The sequence below is a fragment of the Coccinella septempunctata genome, chromosome 1 (genome assembly GCF_907165205.1).
Source record: "Coccinella septempunctata chromosome 1, icCocSept1.1, whole genome shotgun sequence".
Classification (NCBI taxonomy): Eukaryota; Metazoa; Arthropoda; class Insecta; order Coleoptera; family Coccinellidae; genus Coccinella; species Coccinella septempunctata.
In genome coordinates, this window is record NC_058189.1 from 65,719,161 (window position 1) to 65,733,749 (window position 14,589).

The 14,589-nt window shown below is 37.4% G+C and overlaps 1 protein-coding gene across 1 annotated transcript in view; it reads right to left on the bottom strand.

Annotated features, from left to right (window-relative positions):
* Window positions 1-14,589, bottom strand: part of LOC123322974 (dendritic arbor reduction protein 1-like) — a 287,319-nt gene that overhangs the window by 240,772 nt on the left and 31,958 nt on the right. The gene's annotated exons all lie outside the window — the stretch shown is intronic.

Genomic DNA, 14,589 nt, shown 5'->3' on the forward strand with positions numbered 1-14,589 from the left:
TCCTAAACCGAATTGTTACTATGCATGAGACTTGGGTACATTTCAACGATCCAGAAACAAAGCAACAATCGATGGAATAGCGACAGCCTGGTCTCTAAGACCAAAGAAGTTTCGTGTCCAAAAATCTGCTGGAAAAGTTCTTGCTTCAGTTTTTTGGGATTGCCATGGAGTAATCATGATTTTTTGGATAAGGGTAGAACAATAACCGGAGATTACTATCCGACATTATTGACCACTCTACGGGAAAAAATTAAAGAGAAAAGACGCGGGAAGCTATCTGAAGGTGTTTTGTTTTTGCAGGACAACGCCCCTGCACACAAATCTCATGTTGCCATGCAAGAAATTCGTGACTTAGGGTTTGAATAACTAAAACACCCCCCTTATTCACCAGATTTGGCTCCATTGACTATCATCTCTTTCCTCAACTGGAAAAAAGTTCAAAAGGTCGTACATTTTCTTCCAACGAGGAGGTAATAAGAGCTATGGAGGTCTGTTTTGCAGAGGAAGAAGAAACATTTTTTTTAAGGTCTAGAGACGTTGCAGGTTCGCTGTAATAAATGTATCCAATTAAGAGGAGAATATGTTGAGTAATAAAATATTTTAACATTGAAATTTTGTTTTGTGCTATAGTAGGCTAAGAATTTTTCTATATATTTCCTTGATCAAGTTACGTTTTTTTTTGCATTTTCGAAGGACCGCTGTTAGCTTTCGTAACATCCGAATGGTCAGTCTCTCGAAAAGTAAAAACTACACAAATTCCAGATCCCCGATCATTTCGTTTTTTCGCGAAACTCTCCGATACGAGATTTCAGTAACAGAAATCGAAAAAAGACTAGGAAGCGAACGATAAATCAAGATGGTACCAAGGCATCTCGCTCCTTAATTAACCCGTACGCCGCCTCGGGCTATGCAAAAGAGGACTGCGTTTTTCCAAGGACCGAACGGTGAATTTCCTGGTTTTCAGTAAATCACTTCACGAAACTCGGCAGGTGATCGGGCTCTGAAAACATAATTCCAGCTATTTATGAAGTTGCGGCCGCGGACGGACGGCTATCTGCCTAACGAGAGGAGCGATAAAAAGGAGTTTCACAAAGGAAGATCGACGGCACGAGGAAACGGTCGCAATTAGCATCTTGTTTATGGCCTTTTTGTTTGGACCCGCTTTACGCGATTCCTTTCGAATGGCACTCATTGTTCCTTCGATCGGTCTCAGTCAAGGTCCTGTGCTGAAAATTAGCGCCATCCGGTTCCAGGATACATTGTAAGCCTTCGTTTGCGGAATTCGAAATATATCTGGCAACGTTCGCCCTTCCTTCTATATTCAACAATGGAAATAACTCAATTTTCATATTCACTGACTAATGAAAGTACTGAAGTGACGGACTTACCAGTCCGTCAAGTCTTCAAACGGATATCAGCCTGGAGAATGAAACTCTAGAACAGGTCGAGCAGCTCAAATACTTGGGAAGTTTCATAAATACTAAAGCTAACCCAGCAGCGGATCAAGACCAAAAATTCTTTCCTCGCTCGCAGTAAGTTTTCATATGCTTTTCAAACCTATTTCCGAAAATTTACCTCAGTGGATTCGAATAGTCCACCAAACTCGAATCTAGGAGATCTGAACCCGTCTCTGAATGCGACTACATAACAGTTTTTTTTCACTTTATCTTGAGAACAGAAGAAGCCTAAAGATGTTCGTGCATTACAATAAAAAAGTATTTTTTCAGGTAAGAATGGAAAATTTTAGGTTGGGAGAGACGGGGAATGGGGGGAGGGTTGTGCCCCCCCCCCAAAATCGAATCCTGGATCCGCCTCTGGGCTAACCTAACCTAACCTAACCTTCTAACCTAACCTAACCTTCTAACCTAACCTAACCTTCTAACCTAACCTAACCTAACCTAACCTAACCTAACCTTCTAACCTTACCTTCTAACCTAACCTAACCTAAACACAGAAATACACAACCGTGTCAATTCGGCATCACGGACATTCTGGTAGCTAAAGGACAGAGACCAAGACAGCTGTTCACGAAGCAGTCGTCCTCCCAACGCTTCTTTACGGAAGCGAAAGCTGGACGCCCTACAGGCGACATATTAAACAGCTTGAACAAACGCAACAACGTCATCTAAGACAGATAATGCACATCAGATGGTTCCACAAAGTTTCGAATGCAGAAGTCTTGCAACGCGCGAGTTGTACAACAATTGAGACTCATGTAACGAGGGCCCGACTCAGATGGAGCGGCCACATTCTGAGGATGCAAGACACAAGACTCCCCAAAATAGCTCTGTATGGCGAATTGACAGAGGGTGCTCAGAAACCAGGAAGTCAGTATAAGCGATTTAAGGATACACTACATCAATCCCTTAAATCAGTTAATGCCAATCATAACTGGGAACAACTAGCGTTAGACAGGTCACAGTGGAGGTCTTTGGTACACAGTTATAATGGGGACTCTACAAGGATATCTATCTATGCCCGGAGTGTGGAAGGATCTGTGGGTCACGGTTGGGTCTCTTCAGTCACAGAAGGGCACACAGTCACAATTAGCCCTAAAAAAGTATAAGTCTGTTCGCACCTTTTTTTTTTGTCTTTTTGTAGATTTATTCCAGGTAACGAGATGAAGCAATGAATGAATGACTGGACTGGCAGAAGTGTACAGTATTATACATACTATTATCCAGTTTTCCTCTCATTTGACCTTGTCTGTACCGTATAACTCAACCAGCGATGCCGACCAAATGAAGCAGAGGAACTCGGAAGTCAGTACTGTCAGTAACCGCATCGAAGAACTAAATCGATGCGACACCTAGCGTTCAACGCAGCGTGCAAGAATGTGCTACACTTCCTTCAGTGGCGGCCCTTCAGGGTCGGCACTGCCATACCAACAAATCTCAGCCAGCAAAGTTGTTAATTCTCACTTGTGTCAGACAACCAGATTCGAATTGCCTATGTACATTATTCATATAAATCCTAAACATAAGATTAACATAATAAATTTTATAACAATCTGAAAAATCAGGATCTATGGAATATCCTGTATACCGCAGATTACATCAAACTGTGAACATGCTTACAAAATAGGACGAAAAATACTCTAAGTATGAATACCTACAACTACAAGAGAGTATTTTCGGAGTATTTTCTGATGAAGAAGGGTCATATATACAAGGTGATAATGAGCATTCTCACTTCGAGCCTCTGCAACATTCTTACTACTTATCTGTTTCAAATGGCACATCCAGTATATCTTTGCATCGTTATAGACAGCATTTAGGCAAAAGAGCCTTATCTTGGTTGTTATCTTGGATTCTTCTGATCCTAGTAGTTATCGACCAATAAGCTTGTTGAGTGTTTCTAAAAAATCTGTGTCTGGAGTTGAAAACTAGGAATATCCTACATAAACTATGTAGTTGGTACTTCATGGGGTGATGATGCAACTACTCTTCGAAAGGCAGCCCTAGCTTTAGTTTTTTCGGCTGCCGAATATTGTTGCCCTGTTTGGGTTAATAGTGCTCATAATCGAAAAATTGATGCACAGCTAAATCTTTCTATGAGAATTATCACTGGAACTATAAGATCTTCACCTATTCAATGGTTACCAGTTCTTTCAAACATTGCACCGCCCCATATTCGTAGACAGAGTGCAGTTATAAATTCTTGGAATAAATCCCACTCCTTTCCCGACTCATTTCCAATTCTCTCCTTTATTCCACAAAATACGTAAAGCTTCATGTTCCAACTCTTTCCTTCATTCGAATGTAAGAGACAAGGACATTAGGCAGTCTGAATGAAATACGTGCACTATTTTCAACCAAGATGTAGTAAGTGACCCCTCGAATAGGAATATATGAGGAAGTTTTTTTCAAAAAACTCATAACCATTATTAATTTTTCCAATATGTAGTAGTGCTCACTATAACTCACTAAAGCATCCAGTTGGACAAATGAAATCATTCAAAACTCAAAATTCTCAAATCACAACCCAAATATTTTATTATTTCAGTCGATTTTATCTAAAAAAGGGGATGAAAGATAGCTGATACGTTGCCAGTCTTCAAACCCAACAATAAAAGACAACCATTTCATCTAAAACTGGCTAAGCTCGGTGCCTTATGAATCCACAAACCGGATGCATTTTCCCTCTTTAAATTCACGTCATGCAGGTCAATTATCTTTTACTGTATATCGTTAAATCCAACCATCCCTAAAGTTAAAGGTTACATTCACCTTTACATAAAAGTTTTATGCCCAAAACAGAAATTTTTCAAACTTTATATTTCTGGTAATAAACAGTCGGTTTGTGTGCGACGTAAATCACGTGTTTAATGTGTGATAAAATTATGACACAGATCTTACATTTTATTGAAGTAACGTACGAGCGTTATATCATTTTTTCCCTATCTAGATGCGGAGAAGGATATCAAAGTGCAGTTGTTGCATTTTTAGAGGTTACGTAAATCGTCATGACTGAATTTTTAAAAAGAAAATACGTCACCATTTATAATTAACCATCGATTTGTCCGGAAGCCCACAGATGTAACTTTACCAACTTCCTAAATATTCATTGAAGAATATTTTAATAGCAGACCACATTATAGGAATAAAATTAAAAATTAAAACGAAATTTTTTATCTTCATGTACTGTTTCATAGGTTGAGAGATGACATTTTTAAAATCTCAAGGAAATTGATAACTTCTAACATTCGGTAAGAAATAACTAGTCTGATCTTCTGAAAGTTAGCAGTAATTTTTTCTTATTATCTGTTAATAACAAGATTTCAATGAATCGTGAATAATTTCAGCAATATTGCATCTTTCCTCATGTTTAAGTATTGGTTAGAGATTATAGATCAACAAAATATTGTGAGGCACGTTTTCAATATATTATTATAATTTTTTAATTACATCTGATTAGGGACAAATATTTTTCATATCCCTCCCAGTGCGTAATACAGTTAATACTTTCCATTTAATTTCCATAAGCCAACAGTAGTCGAACAGAAACATTTCCCAGAACCTTGCGACGAATTACGTAATTTCATGATGAATAAAAATGTCATGAATAAAGATGAGGATCTAATTAATATCGCTGAATATAGGTGAATAAGCCGCGTATTTTTATCTTTCAGTTATGGACGACCTCAAGGATTCGAAAGTTTTCGTCGATTTCCGTTCGTAATAATGAAAATTTTCGCTATTTCGATATTCCAAATTTGTGAAGCCACGTTAGAAGGTTTCGTTTCGAGCGTTAGTGTCGTGGGAAAGCCTTGAAACTTGTTTTGTTCATGACTGAACACTGAACAGAACCCTGCTTGAGTTGGACTCGAGCATTTTACCAATACCTACATACCTACTTCCCATCCAAATTCAAAGGGCCTTTTTTTTGTTTAATATCAACACTTTCGTATTTTTTGTGTGTGTATCACTTCAGGATTTTCTACCCAATTCTACAAAATCAGTCAACAGAAACTTCTTGGGGTGCTCTATTTCAATCAAAACAATGAACCTATATACTCACAAAGATTTATAAAAAGGTTTCAAAAATAGGTACATTGTTGATCGTTGAAATGGCATTTTTCAAGAATTGCTAATGTTCAACTGTGACATCCCCTATTATTTTTGTTCTACCTGATTGAACACTCTGATTTATATAATCAGCATTAGATTGAGAAATGCAATTTGCTCAATTATTGTTCATGAGTTAATACTCTTATGTGTCGCTTTTGGTGTAGGATGATATTTTCTGCTAACAATATGATGATGTATTGATATCTAGTTAGCCTAGACCAGTTCCATGGATAAAAAAATATTGCTTGCGTTACAATAGTAAAAAACAATAACTCATTAGAAGTGTCAGTGTGAAGTTTGAGGTCCAAAAAGTAAACCAGAGTTACGTAATAAATTATAAAAGAAGATGTCCACCGAAATTATGAACATCGGAAAAATTGGAGTATCGAGCCATTATCAAGTACCTGTATTTAAAAGGGTTAAGAGGTAAGCAGATTTACGAAGATATGCTTAATACCCTTGGTGATCAATGTCCTTCGTATGCGACCGTGAAAAATTGGACTGCAAGTTTCAAAAGAGGTAAATTTTCCATTGAAGATGATGACCGATCGAGAAGACCAGTTTCTGTGTCAGTCCCCGAAAATATCGATGCAGTTCATGACATGATTTTATCAGACCGTCGAATTTGGCTAAAACGGATATCTGAAGCACTGAATATTTCATACGAACGCGCTCATCATATAGTTCACGTCAATTTTGGACATGAGAAAAATTGCTTCAAAACGGAGCCCTTGACCAAAAGCGTGCAAGCATCGCGATCGATCTGTGCTAGATTTGAAAACGATGTACTACAACTTGGGTACATTTCTACGATCCAGAAAAAAAGCAACAATCTATGGAATGGAGAAACTCTGGTTCTCCAAGACCATAGAGAAGTTTCGTGTCAAAAAATCTGCTGGAAAAGTTCTTGCTTCAGTTTTTTGGGGTTGCCATGGAGTAATCATGATTAATTTTTTGGATAAGGGTAGAACAATAACCGGAGATTACTATATTCGACACAACTGACCACGCTACGGACAAAAATTTAAGAGAAAAGACTCGGAAAGCTATCCAAAGGAGTTTTGTTTTTGCAGGACAACGCCTCTGCACACAAATTTCTTGTTGCCATACAATAAATTCATGATTTAGGATTTGAATAACTAGAACACCCCCCTTATTCACCAGATTTGGCTTCATCCGACTATCATCTCTTTCCTCAACTGAAAAAAAGTTCAAAATGTCGTAAATTTTCTTCCAACGAAGAGGTAATAAAAGCTGTGGAGGTCTGGTTTGGGGAGCAAGAAGAAAATTTTTTTTTAAAGGTCTAGAGACGTTGCAGGTTCCATATCAGATAAGGTGATTAAATCGAGAGTACAGTATGTTATTTCTTCAGTCATAAACTTTGAAAGAACACTTTTTTCAACTGTAGAAAAGTATTTTCTGACACCTATGCATCAGTTTCTTTATTATTCAACTTCCAACGTTCATTAAAGTCCATCTCGAGATGTTACACCTCAAACTGCCTAGCGGGCAATCAGGACTCAATAATTCCACAATGTTGATCCCACTAGGCGTTTATGTCCCATACAGTGTCAACCGAATGCATAGAGGATAAAGTGTGTGTAATTTACAGCATCGATTTGGAATCCAGGGTGGTCGGGCATATTACGCAATTTTATTATTGTGTACATAATTTATGGAGCCTATTAAAAGGCCCCGTGTAAACTGATACATTTTATTCGGATTTTCTTAATTGGTTTCTAACCTATTTTTTCACCGGTTAATGTTATGATTGATTAATTGCGGTCGTAAAGATATGTCACTTACTGTTCCTGATCAACATATCGCCTGACATTTGAAAGAGAGAGACCAGTTATTGAATATAATATTCATTTACTGATATTGATCATAATCGTTTGAAAATTATTCGGGATAATAGTTTCAATTTATTTTTTGTCACTTTTACATTCAATCTAATCGACCTGTCGGAGCATATTTATAACAAAAAAAACTGTCTTTAATCTACTGAATTTATTCCGAAATTTTGAAGCGAAATTACAGGGTCAGATAGTACTCAATAAGATCTTCAACATGAAGAATCGCAACACCCCTCATCTCTATTCGAAATCAAGGGGTTGTGCTCACCCCCGTTAGGGGGTTGAAGTTCGGGGATGCAAAGAGCGGAAAAATTGTTCCTCCTCGAATCAGAAATTGACGGGTCTGAGCGATTTTCAACATGTTCCTTTTAAAGCCGGAAAATCATATAGTCAATTAATGAATATTACTTGCATTTGATAATGGAGTTCTCACCCTTCTCTCCAATTTCAAAATTATGCTAACCAGTGGCGGCTCGTCGTTGAAGACTTCGTGTATAATTTACAGTGTTCATTTTCCCACATAAGCGACCAGTGTCACTCAAGTACCCAATAGAATTGTGTATAAACTTAAATCCCATACCTAATAACAACAAATCCGATTAAACGGTTTTAAAATTTCGAGTATCGGATGCTATCAGTCAGAATGAAGACTTCCTAATCAGTAATATATTGAAATTTAAACGGACCACGCGTGAAATTTCTCTCATATAGCAGCCGAATGGCTTGAGTGGTCGTAAATTTTGTTAATCGAGTCCCATATACCGTCCACGGAAAGATAGGATGTTATCGGATTTCATGGAGGTATATTTTGTTATGGAAATTCGATATCTAATAAATTAATAAAAATCTATCACGCTAGCTTCATGGGAGTCGAGGAAAACTGGCATTTACGGTTAATTTCGAATATTTCGGAACTTTTACGTGGTATTTATCACGACGAAACGGAGGTTCCTTTAAAATATGGAAATATTTGGAAACACTCGTATATTTCTACATCTTATCATAAACTTACATTAACGAAATTTTTATTTATTTTGTGGAGAACGATTTGAACATTCAGCAGAACAAGGAGCTGATACTCTAAATCCTGATGAACTGTTAGTGGAAAACGAAAGGATAATTTCAAATGGAGGTGGAGATTTCATTGGCCACTCTATATATACAATAGAGATATATGAGGAAATCAGGTTTTTCAACAACTACCACAAAGTTTTCTATGCCTCCATCATTCCATCTGGAACCTACTATACTCCATTCACATTTATTTTAGCAGTTGGTTGGCCACGAAATAATTTTCTCAAGTTTTTGTAACTAGAACGGAGTAAGGTTGGCACTCATGAAATGTCGTTAATGTCATAACGCCGTTGCCACAACTAATATCAATTTTTATTACGAAAATGCCGAAAGTGATTGAAAAAAGAGACAGGGTTTAAGGAAGTGCTATTTAGAATTCAGGTCCGCTCATTCAAATAGTTATACCCTGATATTCTAAAATCCACAATACGTCAGACGGTAGCGAACATATTCAATGTAAGAGAATTTATAATATGTTACATCTGAACCTAAACGACTCATATTTCAGCTGAATATTTCCACAATCAGAAAGATTGTGAATGAAGAGTATGACAAAGAATTTCCTCCTATTGCGAGACCCAAATTCAAATTGTCCTCTACATTGTAAATGTCTCAAAGTACCAATAAATACCTAATTATTATTATTATATCAATGTATTGAGATGAACAGCCACAAATACACGCCAGTTGTCCTGCTTTAATTCCTTTTAATTATATCGATGCAAGATGATTTTTGTTGAAGAATTTAACATTCTGGTAATTATTTCTTAATTCCTTCGGGAGATACCCATTCCCAACCACTGCATCATATGCATTTCATCTTCGGGTTGATATTTTTGAAATCTACAACTGATGTAACGTATTCAAACTTTAGCCAAAGAAGATAACGAACATTAACTCTCCTCAAGTCCTCAAGCTAGTGCTTATTATGATATTATACTGATCCCTTGTATTTTCCATGCAAATAACTGGATTTGGTATGCCTTCAATCAGTTTGTATAAACCTCAATTATGTTCGTCACATATTTTCCGAAGAGATTCGACATTGTGATAAAATACGTAATATCAGAAACTTTCACGTAGAACGGGCAACATAGCATTGATTTAAAACCCGAAAATGTTTTGACAAGCGTTATAACCCCACATTTTCGTACTATACAGAGTGAAATGTGTCAAATTTCCATGGCCAACCGAGTGCTAAAATAAAAGTGAATGGAGTATACAATACATCGATTCCAGAGAGCTGGAACTTGATGAAGTTCAAAAAAATATGATAAAACCAACTTAAAATAATCCTTAAAGAACACATGTAAAACAGATGTTCCATATAACTCAACAAAAGTCACAAAGAAAGAGAGATTTATACGTGATTTCTATCAATTGTTCAGCAGGGTAGTCGTTTTCCATATCAAATAAAAAATCGAATTCAAAAATTGAAAATATGAGGTAAGTAATAAAAAGATATTTACTTGGTTTCAAATTTCATCCCAACCTTTTGTAGATAAATAACAGGTGAAATCAGGATTTGAGCATATCAGATCTTAATGTATGAACTCAATGGAATAATTCAAGGCGAGACTGGACATGGTTTTGCGAGAATGAACTTTACTTTTTTTTTCCATTCAGTTATTGCTGATCATGTTTTTGTGTGTGTATATTTTTCTGTAAAATGAGCTTTATAGAGATTTTCTTTGCTCTTATCAATTAAATAATAATAATAATAATCATAATTTTTCTCGAATCAACTCCGAATAACCTTTTATTCTTTAAGGTGTTCCTGCATCCATTAATTTCAATAAATTAAGAACAACACACGCCAATCAAGCATAACACACAAGAAAACGATAACAATAGGTCCATATCTTTGATTACTCCCGAAACAAAGAACCATATCTCATTCAGATACCATCGACCCCATAAATCCAACGGAATAGAAGGCCATACAAACATCCCCAAATATTGAAATTTATCGTACTGGACTCTGCGTCCGGGAATCTGAATGTATCGGGGCATCACGCAACATTAACTTTAATTAAAAATAATAATAATAGCCGGCCATCGTGACCGATGGAAATGTCCGTGTAAAGGCTGATATATGTCATCGGTCACGCCAGGCTGTTGCGTGGGCATGTGACGCAGGGCCGTTTTTCCACCTTGCTTCCGATAATGGGACACTTCCTGTGGAGGATATGAGCTTGGGAAGGCGATAACGTAAACGCTTACACTCGATAATTAGTTGTGTAAGTCGCAGTTCTATTCTGCTAATTAGCTGTATCGGTGGATCTATTAGGCCCGATAGAGATATCTTCGTGGGGATCTTGCATATTTTACTCGGATTGGTGGTGAGAAGCGACGGAGGGGATGTTGAACGAAGCCTCTGGTTTAATCAGTAATGAATCGAGATCTAATACATATAGGTAATACCCATCAGATTTTGAAATATGTGCGAATGAAATCTGATTATGAGTTTGAAATCAGAAACATTGTTGATAGAAATAGAAAGTTTTCTTTGCTTCATCATTTATCTAACTACCTACCGGTAGATTCGGGTGACTTGGGACAGTCCTGTAACTTGGGATAATTACCCCCCTTGCAGATTTCTTTGTTTCTTACCATTTATGAGTGAAGGGACAAACTTATAAGACTGTGTAGCTTCTTTTCGGTTAGTTTAACAATTAATTCCTGTTTAGTTTGCCTTTGAGCGTTTGAATTGACAGGAAAAATTAACGAATTCAGGAGAGTAGAAGCGCGTTTTTTTATGGCCCTTATACTTTCTAGTGTCCTGTACATGTGTTCCACCTTGTGCCCAAGCAAGGAGATAATTCAAAAAACTGATTTTTGTCTCGATCTCTTCGAGCATACTCTAAAAAATCGTAACTACCGAAGATATGAATTTAGAGTGGTACTTTTTATTGACTCTATGTTTCACTGTGTCTTTCCAATATCGCAAATATGGACGATTGCTTTTTGAAATTCAAGTTTAATAAAAAAAAGTAACATTATATGTATTGAAAACATAAAAGAAGCCTTCATCTTTTCTTTTCCGATCAAGTACCAGAAGATTACTGTAAACCGTGATTTTGAAGCGTTTCTTCGATTTAGGCTTCTCGGAAACCCTCCACTCGATGCATTCATCTTCCTACCACAACCATCCCGTCCAAAACCCCAATTTGAATCAATCCATCCTCGTCATCCGCCTCCACTGTTTGCCCGCCCGATCTAACTTGAACAAACAATGATGCTGACTTCTTGTAAAAACACTAGAAAACGTCTTCATGAAAGGGGGCCCCGCAATGCACGTCACTCGCGCGACAAAGAGGGCCCAGGCCATTGTGTGGGCAGAGTGCCTACCATGAAACTATGGACGCAGCCCGCGACCACGTATGTGGTCCACATTAATTCCGAGTTTTGTGATCGCTGCTTATTTTTCTTCGGGTTTTTGTAGGTAGTCGGAATGATATGACTGATTTCGGCTAACAAAGGCTCGAGTATCGGTTTGAAGAATGTGGCGCTAATGAATTGGGCTCCTATAAGCTCGTTCGTCTAGTTCGTTTCCAAACGAGGTGTCTGATGCTCTCATGCCGTGTGTTCTTAGCAGGATGATTGGAAATTAGCTCTGGCATTCTGTTTTTTATTGCAGACCGTTTAAAATAAACATTTCTGAATTTTTATTTCGAAATAATGAGGTAGACTACCTATGCTTCGAAAACGCACCGGAATTTATTAAATTTTCCACCAAAAAACTGTTAGTACAGTGGTGTACAGGTAAGTCCATTATACCTGTAATTTTTTGTTACTCACACGATCCATGCAGGTTGAAACTGAATACAGGGAGTACCGTGGATCAATGGAGTGTAGAAAGAGGAATTATTACGATAGTTGAAGATCGAATCTTTCCAAGTAAGCGTTCTGTGGCAGAGAGTCTGGATTCTCTAGGTCTTAGTTAGTACAAATAATAATCACAGAACCCAGTATCAATGAATGTATTAGAAATAATTTCTATGTATATAAGTTTTTCACATCAGGATAAGAAAGGATCAGTTTTACAACCATATTAACTACAGAGTGGTTTTTTGTTATCGTCTGTTCTCTCAAAGGGTAAGTACGCGATAAGAATTGTCTTTTATGGCTTCAATTCGAATTTGATCGTTATGTGAAGAGTTCATAAGTTAATAAGCAGAATTTCCACATTAGAGGCTTGGAAACTACATACAGTGTGGTCCAACGAAAACTCAACATGGCCATTTTCCGGCTTCAAAAGGAAAATGTGGAAAATCGCTTGAAAACAACTTTTCAGCTCTTTGCATCCTGGTACCTGAAACCACCTAACGGGGGTGAGCACAACCCCTTGATTGTGAAAAGAGACGAGGGGTAGTTGCGATAACTATTTTTGAAGATCTTATGGAGTATTATCATCTCGGCACAACCGTTCGGTCTTTAGGAAGTTTTAACTGAACCCAACTTTTTCAGGATTTTTCGAAGGTCAGCTTTCGAATCGTTTATCTTTCAGGAAAATTATGGTAGATCTAAACGTGATACATATTCTGAAAGAGCAACTCTTCTAGTAATAAATCTGAGAATTTCATCCATCTCGGTACAACCGTTCGGTCTTGAGGAAGTTTTAACTGAACCCAACTTTTTGGGAATTTTTCGAAGGTCAGCTTTCTAGTCGTTTATCTCTCAATAAAAGTAACCGTAGATGGAAATGTGATACATATTCTGAAAGAGCAATTGTTCTAGTAGTATATCTGAGAATTTTATCCATCTCGGCACAACCGTTCGGTCTTGACGAATTCTCAAGTGAAATTCGCAAGTTTTGAAAAATGCCATATTCAAGATGAAAATCTAAACAAAGTGTGAAAGGCTTTCGAAATTTCTCGCAATAGATTCAGCGTGTTCGGAAACCTATATTTTCATACCAAAATTTCAAATATCCGGCCCAGTTCAGGAGAAAATATTTTTTTTACAATTTTCTTTTTCGAGTTGACTTCGAAAAGCTCTCTGGAGTGCAATTCTCTATTGAATCATCAATATGTTTGGTTTTCTAGAATCTTCAAAACAACTTCAATGCACTCCATATCCTAGGACAGTAATAGAACATCCTGAGTTTCAGACAGAGTAGCAAATAGGTCATTTTAGGGGGTCTAAACCCTTGCTCATTTTTGTCCCAAAAAATCGGGATTTTCGAAATCGATTTTTTGTGCTTGGGTGGAAGCCTTATGCTGATTAAAGAGAGATAATGATGTGAAATTTTGCAGATATTTTTGGGATAGACACCTTAAATTCTATAGCATCCAAGTTTCCAAATAAACTCGTCTTTTCAATGCACATTTTTTAACGACAATATTCAAAGCCTGGATGAAAAGCTAAGGTGTCATCTTTAGAGCAACGTAACTCTTCAACGGAGCGTTTCCTGGCATTACTATGTAGGAACTTTTCGTTTTATTTTGAGTTGTTGAACCTATATCCAAATTTACTACCATCCTAGGACGGTCGGCTATCCAGATTAACCTTCTGCCAAGGGTAAGAATATAATAGGTATGTCAATTCCCAGTAAAGGGGCATCTTTTACCTCTTTGTTTTCATCGTTCGAGTTTCCCTCCCCATTCGTCCACGCCATTTTTACCTCCCCAGTCCATTCCTCATCGATTACATGACTGACCACGAGCTCACGGTACCTGAACACGGTACACGGTAATCGGAAAAATGACAATGCAGAGGCGAATTAGCGATGCGTAAAGTTAATTGTAAAATTTCCGGTACTTGATATCGAAATTGCCCACATATCGCCATTGTTCCCGAGCAGCAAGCGGTGATTTGTCGGTTTTCATTAAGCCCAGATACGCAACAACAAATCCGTGCTTACGTACCATCTCGTTCTGTTGTTGGAGGAATGCAAATGGTGGTGGTGGTGGTAATTAGCTGAATAATTCCACAAAATGGAGAGATTTTTCAGATCTTGTCGGTGGGTTTCATAATTGCTTATAGTTGGTAGCAAATGACGGGAAAACCGTGGAAGATGAGTGAAAATATTTTGACAAGCTTCATAACCCCACATTTTCGTACTATACATAGTGAAATGTGTCGAA